The sequence below is a fragment of the Macaca thibetana genome, chromosome 4 (genome assembly GCF_024542745.1).
Source record: "Macaca thibetana thibetana isolate TM-01 chromosome 4, ASM2454274v1, whole genome shotgun sequence".
Lineage (NCBI taxonomy): Eukaryota > Metazoa > Chordata > Mammalia > Primates > Cercopithecidae > Macaca > Macaca thibetana.
Window position 1 is genome coordinate 53,600,795 of NC_065581.1, and position 10,642 is coordinate 53,611,436.

The following is a 10,642-nucleotide window of genomic DNA, read 5'->3' on the forward strand; positions in this document are numbered from 1 at the left end:
TTTTCATGAGAATGTGATCCTAGAAACTATGTTCTAAAGCAGGTTTTATAAATTAAAGTGTATTCTCCCATTAAAAACCATGTTATATTTATAGCTTTTATTTCTGACCAAGGACTTGTCATCAAATAATGCCTAGATACGTTCAATAAAATGTCATAAAAGAACAGATGAAGCAACTATGAATTTTCAAAAGAATCTATTGAGCTTCAATTTGTGTAAAATGCAAACCTGTCATCAATCCTGACTCCTCCCATAGATATGGTTAAACACAAGCACTATTTTGCTGGAAGAATCTAAGGAGTTGGTGGTCGGTTGAGTCATGTGTTTCCTCCATCTCTTCCTCACTCCCAAACCCAACCTTCCATCAAGTTTGCTGATTCTCTTCATTGTGTTTAAATCCATCTCTTCCTCCCCACACTTCTTCCTCTGCCCTACTTCTGGCCCTGTCATTAGTCACCTGAGTTCTTACGGAAGCCTCCTTCGCTGACCCTTGGTTTTCCCTATATATTAGTTAAGATGCTTTCAGCTTCGTATAAGAGAAAACTCAGAAGTGTTTTGAATAGCAATAAGAAAGATAACATCTCAGCAAGAAATCTGGAAGCAGGCCAAGTGCAGTGGCTTGAGCCTGTAGTCCCAACACTTTGGGTGGCTAAGGTGGGAGGATCCCTTGAACCCAGGAGTTTGAGACCAGTCTCACAATACAGCAAGACCCTGTCTCTACAAAAAATTAAAAAATTAGCTGGGCGTGTTGGCGCATGCCTGTGCTCCTTAGCTACTCAGGAGGCTGAGGTAGAAAAATCACCTAAGCCTGGAAGGTCGAGACTGCAGTGAGCCGTGGTTGCACCACTGCAGTCCAGCCTAGGGAATAAAAGCAAAATAAATCTGGAAGTATCTCTAGAGATGATTAACTTGGCAACACAACGTGATCCAGGACCCTGTGATTCCACTGAGTGGCTTCATCAAGGTTGTGACCTGTGCCAGACGAGGATCACCACAGCCTTCCCATGACACATTTTGGCAGGAGGGGGTTTCTCCTGAGCATGTCTTTTTGTGAGAAAGTGAAACTTCTCCTGCAAGCTTCTCAGCTGACTTCTCTCTCCTTTTAAGTCAAGGTTGTACATGGACACATAAACACATGACCATGATTGTCTTAGACTAATCAAAATTCAGTGATGGAACTGATTCCACGAGAGGGTGATGCCAGAACAAAACTGAGAAATGACTGTTACATGGGCCACCAAATGCGCCTGCTATCATTCACCTTCCTCACTGAGCTCCTCTGCACAAAATTCACTCCCTAGTGCAATCTAATCTATTACACTCAGATTTAAAGCCCTTCAGTGGCTCCTGGTGATTGAAGGCCCTCATTTTATGTTCTAGGAGCATAAACTTCAAAATATTTCTACACATGCCACTCTTTTCAACGCCTGTGCCTACATTATACCTCTTTTATTCTCATGCTCACATTGAGCCTTCCAGACTCTCCTGAAAGAGATAACCTCACTTCTCACCCAAAACTGGGCTAAATATCCCTAGTTAAAATCCCATGCAAGGCTTTACCCACCCACTGTGGAGACAACCACAGTGGTTGTTTAGGGCTGACTTTCATTCTGATTGTTTGGGTATCCAATTTGATTAGTCCCTGCCCTTCCTAAAATCTATTGTTAAGCACATTTTACATTACCCTACTCTTATAACACTCTTGCCATCCATCATGTCAATTATAATATTACATTAAAATTATCTGCTTATGTGATGGTTCTTTACTAAACTACAAGAGCATTGAGATCATGTGTATTATCTTATGGGTCTTTGTAGCTGCTACACCTTCCATCCAGTTGCCATGAAGTGAGCTTTCAATGACTTCATCTATCGTTATAGTGGAACCAGTTGCATACAAAAGGGTGAAGGAGAGGAAGGAGTCAAAAATGGTGCCAATGAGTGGAATAATTTTGATAGGAAGAAAGTTGTGTGGGGAGTGCCATTTGGGTGGGAACAAAAACTTTGTGGGGTAAAGATTTTGCCATCTGGAGTTTTAGGGGACGGCAGGACTGCCCTGACAAGATGAGGGGTTGGGGTCTATTTCAGAGTCCAGGAGTATATATAATGATGGTGTGGTCATCAATATAGAGAGGATACTGTAAAGCATTAGAAAAAAAATCTGTTAATCTCCAGCTGAAAACCTGTATATGTAGTGAAAATAGGGGTGAAGGTCTTAGCTTAGATGTCACTACTTCCCCATCCCCTCCTCATCCAGGCTTCCTACACCTGTTATGAACTCCCATAGGAACCTGTTCTAGCCACATCATCATTCTTACCACATAGTATTATTGTTATTATCATTATTAGTGGTTTGAGTATCTTCCCTATTAGACTATAAGCACCTTGAGGGCAGGGACCATGTCTACCTTCATCTCTACTGCATCCCTAGCCCAGCATCCAGCAAAGTAGGAAGCACTTAAGAATTTCTTTCTTTCTTTCTTTTCTTTCTTTTCTTTCTTTTCTTTCTTTTCTTTCTTTCTTTCTTTCTTTCTTTCTTTCTTTCTTTCTTTCTTTCTTTCTTTCTTTCTTTTCTTTCTCTCTTTCTTTCTTTCTTTCTTTTTCTTTCTTTCTTTCTCTCCTTTCTCTTTCTTTCTGTCTGTCTGTCTGTCTTTCTTTCTGTCTTCCTCTCTCTCCTCTTTTCCTTCCTTCCTTCCTTCCTTCCTTCCTTCCTTCCTTCCTTCCTTCCTTCCTTCTTTCCTTCTTTTTGATACAGGATCTGGTTGTGTCACCCAAGCTGGAGTGCTGTGGTGCGATCATGGCTCACTGCAGCCTCAAACTCCCATGCTCAAGCGATCCTCCTGCCTCAACCTTCCTAACAGCTGGGAGCACCAGTACATGCCACTATACCCAGCTAATTTTTGTTTTGTCTTTTTGTAGAGACAGGGTCTTACAATATTGCCCAAGCTGGTCTTAAACTCCTGGGCTCAAGCAATTGTCCCTCCTTGGCCTCCCAAAGTGCTGGAATTACAGGTCTGAGCCACCACACCCAGCCAAGAACAATTTTTTAACTGAATGAATGTTGAAAATAATTTTACTAGCTAAGACTTACTAAGTAGCTGCTTTTGTAGCAGGTACCATGCTAATTGCTTTTTCATGTATCATCTTGTGTAATCCTACTAATCCTCCTTTTATGCTGATAGCATTACCATCCTCACTCTACAGATGTGGAAACTGTGGCTTAGAAAGTTTAAACAATTTACCCAAGGTTAGAGCTAGAGAGGATAGTGGAAAATGAGCCTTCTCTCTTGAACACATTATACTGCCTTCCAATTTTAGTAAAGAGGTAGAATCTAATAGGTAATCCATGGGTCTATATTTATCTCAGTCCTGCACAATATTTTTAAAACATTTAAACTGTCAAAGTCAAATAAAATATAAAGATGAAGCTTTGGCTGGGTGTGGTGGCTCATGCCTGTAATCCCAGCACTTAAGGAGGCCAAGGTGGATGGATTCCTTGAGACCAGGAGTTCAGGACCATCCTGGCCAATATGGCGAAACACTGTCTCTACTAAAATTTAAAAAATTAGCCACGCATGGTGGTACATGCCTGTAATCCCAGCTACCTCGGGAGGCTGAAGCACAAGAATTGCTTGAACCCAGGAAGCGGAGGTTGCAATGAGCCGAGATCATGCCACTACACTCCAGCCTGGGCGACAGAGTGAGGCTCTGTTAAAAAAAAAAAAAAAAAAAAAAAAAAAAAGATGAAACTCTAAATTGAAGACATTTTATTTGTGAAGTAATAATTGTAATTTGAGGCATACACACAGAACGGGTGGTCTTCAGTATGTCCAAAGAACAAGGAGAGGGTTGGGAGTTTTATTAGAAAGGAAAATCTCAGCTATAGTTTTGCAAAAAAAGCTAATTGGCACTAGAGAAGTTTTTGAGAACTGGCAAGCTCTGATTAGTGAGTGATAGTGGTAAGTAAAATCAGTCAGAGTCACAGCAGGTTGGTTCGGCAGCCATTAGGTAAAATAGTCTTAGAGTTACAGCAGGCCGTTTCAGCGGCTGAGCTTGCGGAAAATTTAATTTTGGAGGCAGGTTCTATGTCTCCTGAGTGCTTTTTTACCCTTGGCTCTGATTTAGTTGGGTATGACAAGAATAACCCAATTTGTATAATAAACCTATACAAAACCAACCATGAAAATTGGGAAATTTTACATAAACATTCCAGATATCAGGCTTGTTTTGGAAAACTTCGGAAAAACTGGAGAAGTTGGGTAGGCTCAGCTACATCAGCAATTGACTGGAGCTGAGTAGTGGCGGCCTGCCTTAAGGGTCCTGAGCCCTGTCCACTACCCAGACTCAGACATGCCCCCTGAGCATCCACTGGGGCATCTCCACCCACTGGCCCACTTCATTTATTGGCCCACATGCACCCTGGGCCATTTTATATTGCAATTTTGGATCTATCAGAGAAGCCTCATAGTTCTTTTATTATTCATTTCCACTTTTCTTTTTCCTGAGAAGCAGAGTTCATTGGTGTTTTCGTTTTTTCAGTCTCTTCTTAGGTTTGTTTTTTTTTTTTTTTTTAGACATTACCTATTAATCCACACTTTTTCATTTTCAAATGAATTAACGTTCAAAAGTAAGAAGGCTGATTTCAAAATCCTCTCGGGGAGACAGCTACCTCATTACTCCAAAGTCACAACTCATGTCTAACCAGCAGCAAAGTCCATTCTTCCCTTCAGGCTGGTGGAGCAGCCTCCTCAGGTCCCGCCTCAGATAAAGCTATCTCCTCTCTTCCCTTGCAAGTCTCCAGTGGGAAGTCCTTCAGAGCAGTGCCTCATATAAAATAAACATCTGGAGATAGAGAGCTTGCAAAATCATAGACTCCTGAGCCACCACAAGAGGAAAGATTCTGGTTTAGTCATTGCAGATGGGGCTCTTGAGGCAAAAAAAGGCTTCTTGCATTTCTACCCAGAAGTTCTGTATCTAGACATATATCCAAAATAATTGAGGGCAGGATCTCAAAGAGTTATTAGTATTTCCGTGTTCATAGCATCATTATTCATGACAGCCAAAAGGTGGAAGCAACCCAAGTGTACATAGAAGGATGAATGCGTAAACAGGATATCATCATTTCTTCACGGCCTTTTGGCTAAGACCAAGTGTAGCAACAAGATGTTGTATATATATTCAATGGAATATTATTCAGCCTTTAAAAAGAAGGAAATTTTGATACATGCTATAACATGGTTGAACCTTGAGGATATTAAGCTAAGTGAAATAAATCAGTCACAAAAGAACAAATACTGTACGACTGCACTTACATGAGGTATCTAGAGTAGTCAAGTTCATAGAGACAGAAAATAGAGTGGTGATTTCCTAGGGTTTAGGGGAAAAGTAAATGGGGAGTTAGCGTTTAATGGGTGCAGAATTTCAGTTTTGAAAAATGAAAATAGTTCTGAAGATGGAAGGTAGTGATAGTAGAACAACAATGTGGAATGTAGTTAACACTACGGAACAGTACACCTAAAGATGGTTAAGCTGGTGGATGAGTGGATAAAGAAAATGTGGTATACATATACACAATTGATATTATTCAGCCATTTTAAAAAAGAGTAAAATCCTGTCATTTGCAGCAACATGAATGGAATTGGAGGTTCTTAAGTGCAATTAGCCAGGCACAGAAAGACAAATATCACCTGTTCTCACTCATATGTGGGAACTAAAAAATTTGATTTCATGGAAGTCAAGAGTGGAATGATGATTACCAGAGGCTGGGAAGAGTCAGAGGCAGAGATCAAGAGACATTGGTTGATAGTTACAAAAATGCAGTTAGAGAGAAGAAATAAGTTCTAGACAGGGCAACAATAGTTAACAACAATTTATCGCATATTTTAAAATAGCTAGAAGTGAAGATTTGTAATGTTGCCAATCTGAACAAATGATCTATGTTCAAGGTGATGGATATCCTAAATACCATGATTTGGTCAATACACATTGTATGTGTGTGTCAAAATGTCACATGTACTCTGTAAATATATATGATTATTATGTATCAATAAAAATGGTTAAGCTGATGTTATGTGTATTTTGCTATAATTAAAATTAATAATAATAAAAAATGATTTCCATTCTAATAAGGTCCCTGGGGATGCCAAGAGAGCTGGTCTATGGACCACACATTGAGTAGCACTGCTTTAAAGGATCACACCAACCATAGAAACATTGGCAATGTAAGCCAGTTAGCCCAGAGAGATGCGAGCTCCGTTCTTTTGAGCAAAGGGTGAAGCAGCATCTGAGCCACTGTACCAGAAGTTGGGAGACCTTCATTTTACTCCTGATTTTATCACTGGCTCACTCTGTGTTCTCAATAGGGCGAAGCTCTTAACCTTCCCGTGTGCTCATTTTTACATCCATAAAATGAGAGTTTGGATAAGAGTCTGGACCAGATGATCCCTACATTTCCTTTGGGCTAGGAGAATGCATAATTTGGATCTGCAAGTGATTCCAAGAGAGAGCTAAGGCTAGCCAAAGGAATGCCTGTGCTATGTGAGGCAGAGCAGGTCTAGGGCTGCCAGGCTTTTCCAGTCCTGGGGAAAAACAAACTATTCCCCATGGGGAAACTGGGTTCCTTCTGGATGGTTCTAAAGGTTTTAGATCAGTGTTCAGCAGGCCTGAAATCTGACAAGTGACCATTTGAACCTCTGATTCCAGTGTTTGGTAGCTTTCCAGAATGTGAGAGTCCAGTTGAGAGAGAAAGCCACAAAATGACTGTGAAGGATGCTTCTCTCCAGTATTTTTAGAGACACTTGCCAAGGTACATGTGAACAACAGCCTGGTTTTATCACTTCTGCCTGTTGTATTGAAAACCCAGCTTGTTTTCTCATATTACAACTGGTAACTAAAAATTCCAAATTCATTTCAACAAAGCATTCCAAAGAGAGTGTTTATTTCAATTTATCCCCCAACTACTACATGGTTCTAAGGAAGGAGACCAGTACTACTCCTGCTGCCCTCCTCCCCCAAACCTTGCCTAGTTCACAAGACAGGAGGAAAGAGAGAAAGCAAAAAGTTGGAAAGAAACAAAAGTAAGACAAATAGCCAGACAACCTTGGTACCACCACTCGGCCCCAGCAGTTAAAAAAGTAATAATAATAACATCAACACCTAAATTACTTGTGTTATCTCTAAATTCCAGACATTGTATGAAAAAGTATTGCAAAACTTTCTGTTCTGTTAGCTGATGCATGTACCCTCAGTTACATTTCCCATGCTTGCTGGATTTATTGTGATCTTTTCACGTGGACCCCTTAGAATTGTAAGCCTTTAAAAAGGCCAAGAATTTCTTTTTCAGAGAGCTTGGCTCTTAAGACACAAGTCTGCCGATGCTCCCGGCTGAATAAACCTCTTCCTTCTTTAATCCAGTGTCTGAGGAGTTTTGTCTGCAGCTCGTCCTGCTACATTTCTTGGTTCCCAGGCCGGGAAGCGAGGTGATTAACGGACGTCCAAGGCAGCCCCTTAGGCATCTATGCCTGCCCTGTAGAGCATCCCTGTGGGGGAATCCAGCCAGCCTGAGTGACACGGATCTTGAGAGCGCTCCCGGGTAGGCATTTGCCCTGGTGGAACACCTTGTCAGAGCGGTGCATGGCAGGCCCCTGCAGAGGATCAATGCAGTGGCTGAACAACAGGAAGGAACGGGCACTTTAAGTCCAGACATCTGAAACTTGGTAAGACTGGTCTTTGGAACTTGCCCACTCCATTTGAGTGGAAGTGTGGCCTGATCACCCATGGTGTGCCTGTACCGGCACTTTGGTTTTTGCTTTTGACTTGACTTGAATTGCTTGATACTTTGGTTTTTGTTTATGACTTGACTTGAATTGCTTGATAAACAGGCATGCCTTTATTAACACTTTGGTTTTAAGTTGGGGGGTCCTTGCTCCCAGAGCTCCCAAGATGGTGGCGGGCCACTTCCAAGATGGTGGCAAGCCTCATGTTCTCTGACCTGGGGTTCTTGGCCTCATGGATTCCAAGGAATGGAATCTTGGGCCATGCGTGAGTGTTATAGTTCTATTAGAAGCTGTGGGACATGGAAGAGACCCGTGGAACCCAGTGACTAGTGTTCAGCTCGATTAGGACAAAGCCAGGCACTTAGCCATGCAGGAACAATGACAAGCCTTTAGTCCGATCAGGAATGGCAATGGGCGCCTGGCTGAATCAGGAGCACAGCGGACACCCTGCTGGATCTAGAGGGATGGAAGTCAGCAGCGGGTCTGCTACAGCAGCAAACAACAGTGATGGATGGCAAGCAAAAGCTCAGCCCGAGCCGTAACAAACACGAAACAGAAGAGTGTGCAGTTGCAAGATTTAGTAGAGTGAAAACAGAGTTCCTATAAAATGAGAGGGAACCCAAAGGGGTTTACGTTGCTGGCTCAAATGCCTGGGTTTATATCCCTATCATTGTCCCTCCCGCTGTGCTCTCAGGCAATAGATGATTGCCTATTTCTTTACCTCCTGTTTTTGTTTAATTAGCATTTTAGTGAGCTCTTTACTACCTGATTGGTCGGGTGTGAGCTAAGTTGCAAGCCCCATGTTTAAAGGTGGATGCGGTCATCTTCCCAGCTAGCCTTAGGGATTCTTAGTTGGCCTAGGAAATCCAGCTAGTCCTGTCTCTCAGTGACAGGGGTCAGAGGACAGCCAGTGTACCTGTATCAAATACCTTTATATTGATTCTTGGTTAAATATAATATAGACAAAACCAGCATAAATTTAGCCCTGTTTTACAGCTTATTGCAAGAAAGCCAAAAGTAAAAGTAAGAGCAGCTTTGCCAGCAGACACAGAGTTAAAAAGGGAGTTGAGAAGCCAGTTTTGCAGGAGCCACCAAAGATAATAGAAATTCTTTCTCCATATGTCTCAGCCTACCCCCTTTACCGAGGCCAACAGCCCTCTCAGAAACCAGATTCAGGAGCTAACATGCCCCAGGTCTCACCTCAAAGGGGAGGATCGGAGTTTCAAGAGGCCAAGGAAGGAAGTCAAGATACTCAAGTGGGTCCTCTCAGATCTGGTCTTGCTGGAGCTATGCAAATGCCTCTCAGGGAGATGCGAGGACCTGTCTATTACAATGACCAGGCCCACATCCGGTGGGGGGGCAGCAGACTTTCATTTATCAGCCCTTTTCAACCATTGATCTACTAAACTGGAAACACCCTGAACCCGCCACCTTGCTCTGGCAGCTAGAGCCCTGTTGAGCATAACTGTGTAGAGGTGTTGGACTCAGTTTACTCTGGCAGACCTGACCTCCAGGACCAGCCTTGGGCATCAGCAGACTGGGAGCTATACGTGGACGGGAGCGGCTTCATCAACCCACAAAGAGAGAGATGTGCAGGATATGCAGTGACAACCCTGGATACTGTCGTTAAGCTGAGCTCATTGCTTTAATTCGGGCCTTAGAACTTAGCCAAGGTAAGACTGTAAACATTTACACTGACTCTCGGTATGCTTGTTTAACCCTCCAAGTGCATGGCGAATTATATAAAGAAAAGGGCTGGTTAAACTCTAGAAAAAAGAGGAAAAAGACCCAGAGAATGCAACTCAGCTTCAGTGTTTGCAGAGGTACCGAGAGGCACTTCTGCAGAGGCTAACAGTTAGTAGAAAAAAAAGCAATTGATATAAAAAAGATTTCAGAAGTGCTTCAAGGAGCTGACAAGAGCCTAAGTCAGTTTTATAAGAGGCTCTATAAAGCATTTTGACTTTACACCCATTTAACCTTGAGGCTGCTGAAAATCAGTATATATGAATACTTCATTTGTAAAGCAAGCCCAAGGTAACATCAAGCAGAAGCTGCAGGCATGAATACCACCCAGTCTATAAAAGTGGACACCAAGGTGTATGTTAACTGTGACCGAGGAACAAAACTGGAAAGAGCAAAAGCAACAAGCACGGCAGCTAGGCATGCCAAGGATTAAGTCCCTCTCCCCAGCTCGGTTCTACCTAAAAAAAGAAGGAGCCAGGCACTGGCGCTGGGAAAAGAGCAAAAGGAAAAGAAAGACTAAGAGTAAGTGTGAAAAAGAGAATCAGAAGAAAATAGGAGAGACAGACAGCAGTGCACGCGGGCAGGGCCCGTGCCATTGCCTGGCCCTGCCAACTGACTGTAGGAGCAGGAAGGGAAAAAAAAAATTAATTAAAGGCTTAAGAAGAAAAAGAAAAAGAAAAGGCTTAAGAAGAAAAAGCCAATCTGTTGGCAACAGCTCTTATAAAAAGAGAGATTAGCAATGTGAGAGGACATGGACGTGGATGTAGATGTAGAAGAAGTCAAGTTAGGCAAGGATTCAAGAGCCAGACAAGGCTAGACAGAGATTAATGTGTGAGATACAAAAAGAAAGGACACTAGAAAGATAAATGTTCAGAAGACAATGAGGAAAATGGCCAAGGCCGCAAGACAAACAGGCCATCGGCCAAGGGCTGCCGCACCTTGGAGGAACCAAATACTGATCTGATCAGGCTGGCAGGAGCTGAAGAATGTAAAGACTAGATCAGACCAGCCACCTTCTCATTAGGCTCCCAGGAGCCCATGGTCGTATTAAAAGTTAAAAGCAGCAAGATTCTGCCGTATCTGGATTCCAATTTCTCACTGACGGCTAAGCCACTAGATAAGAG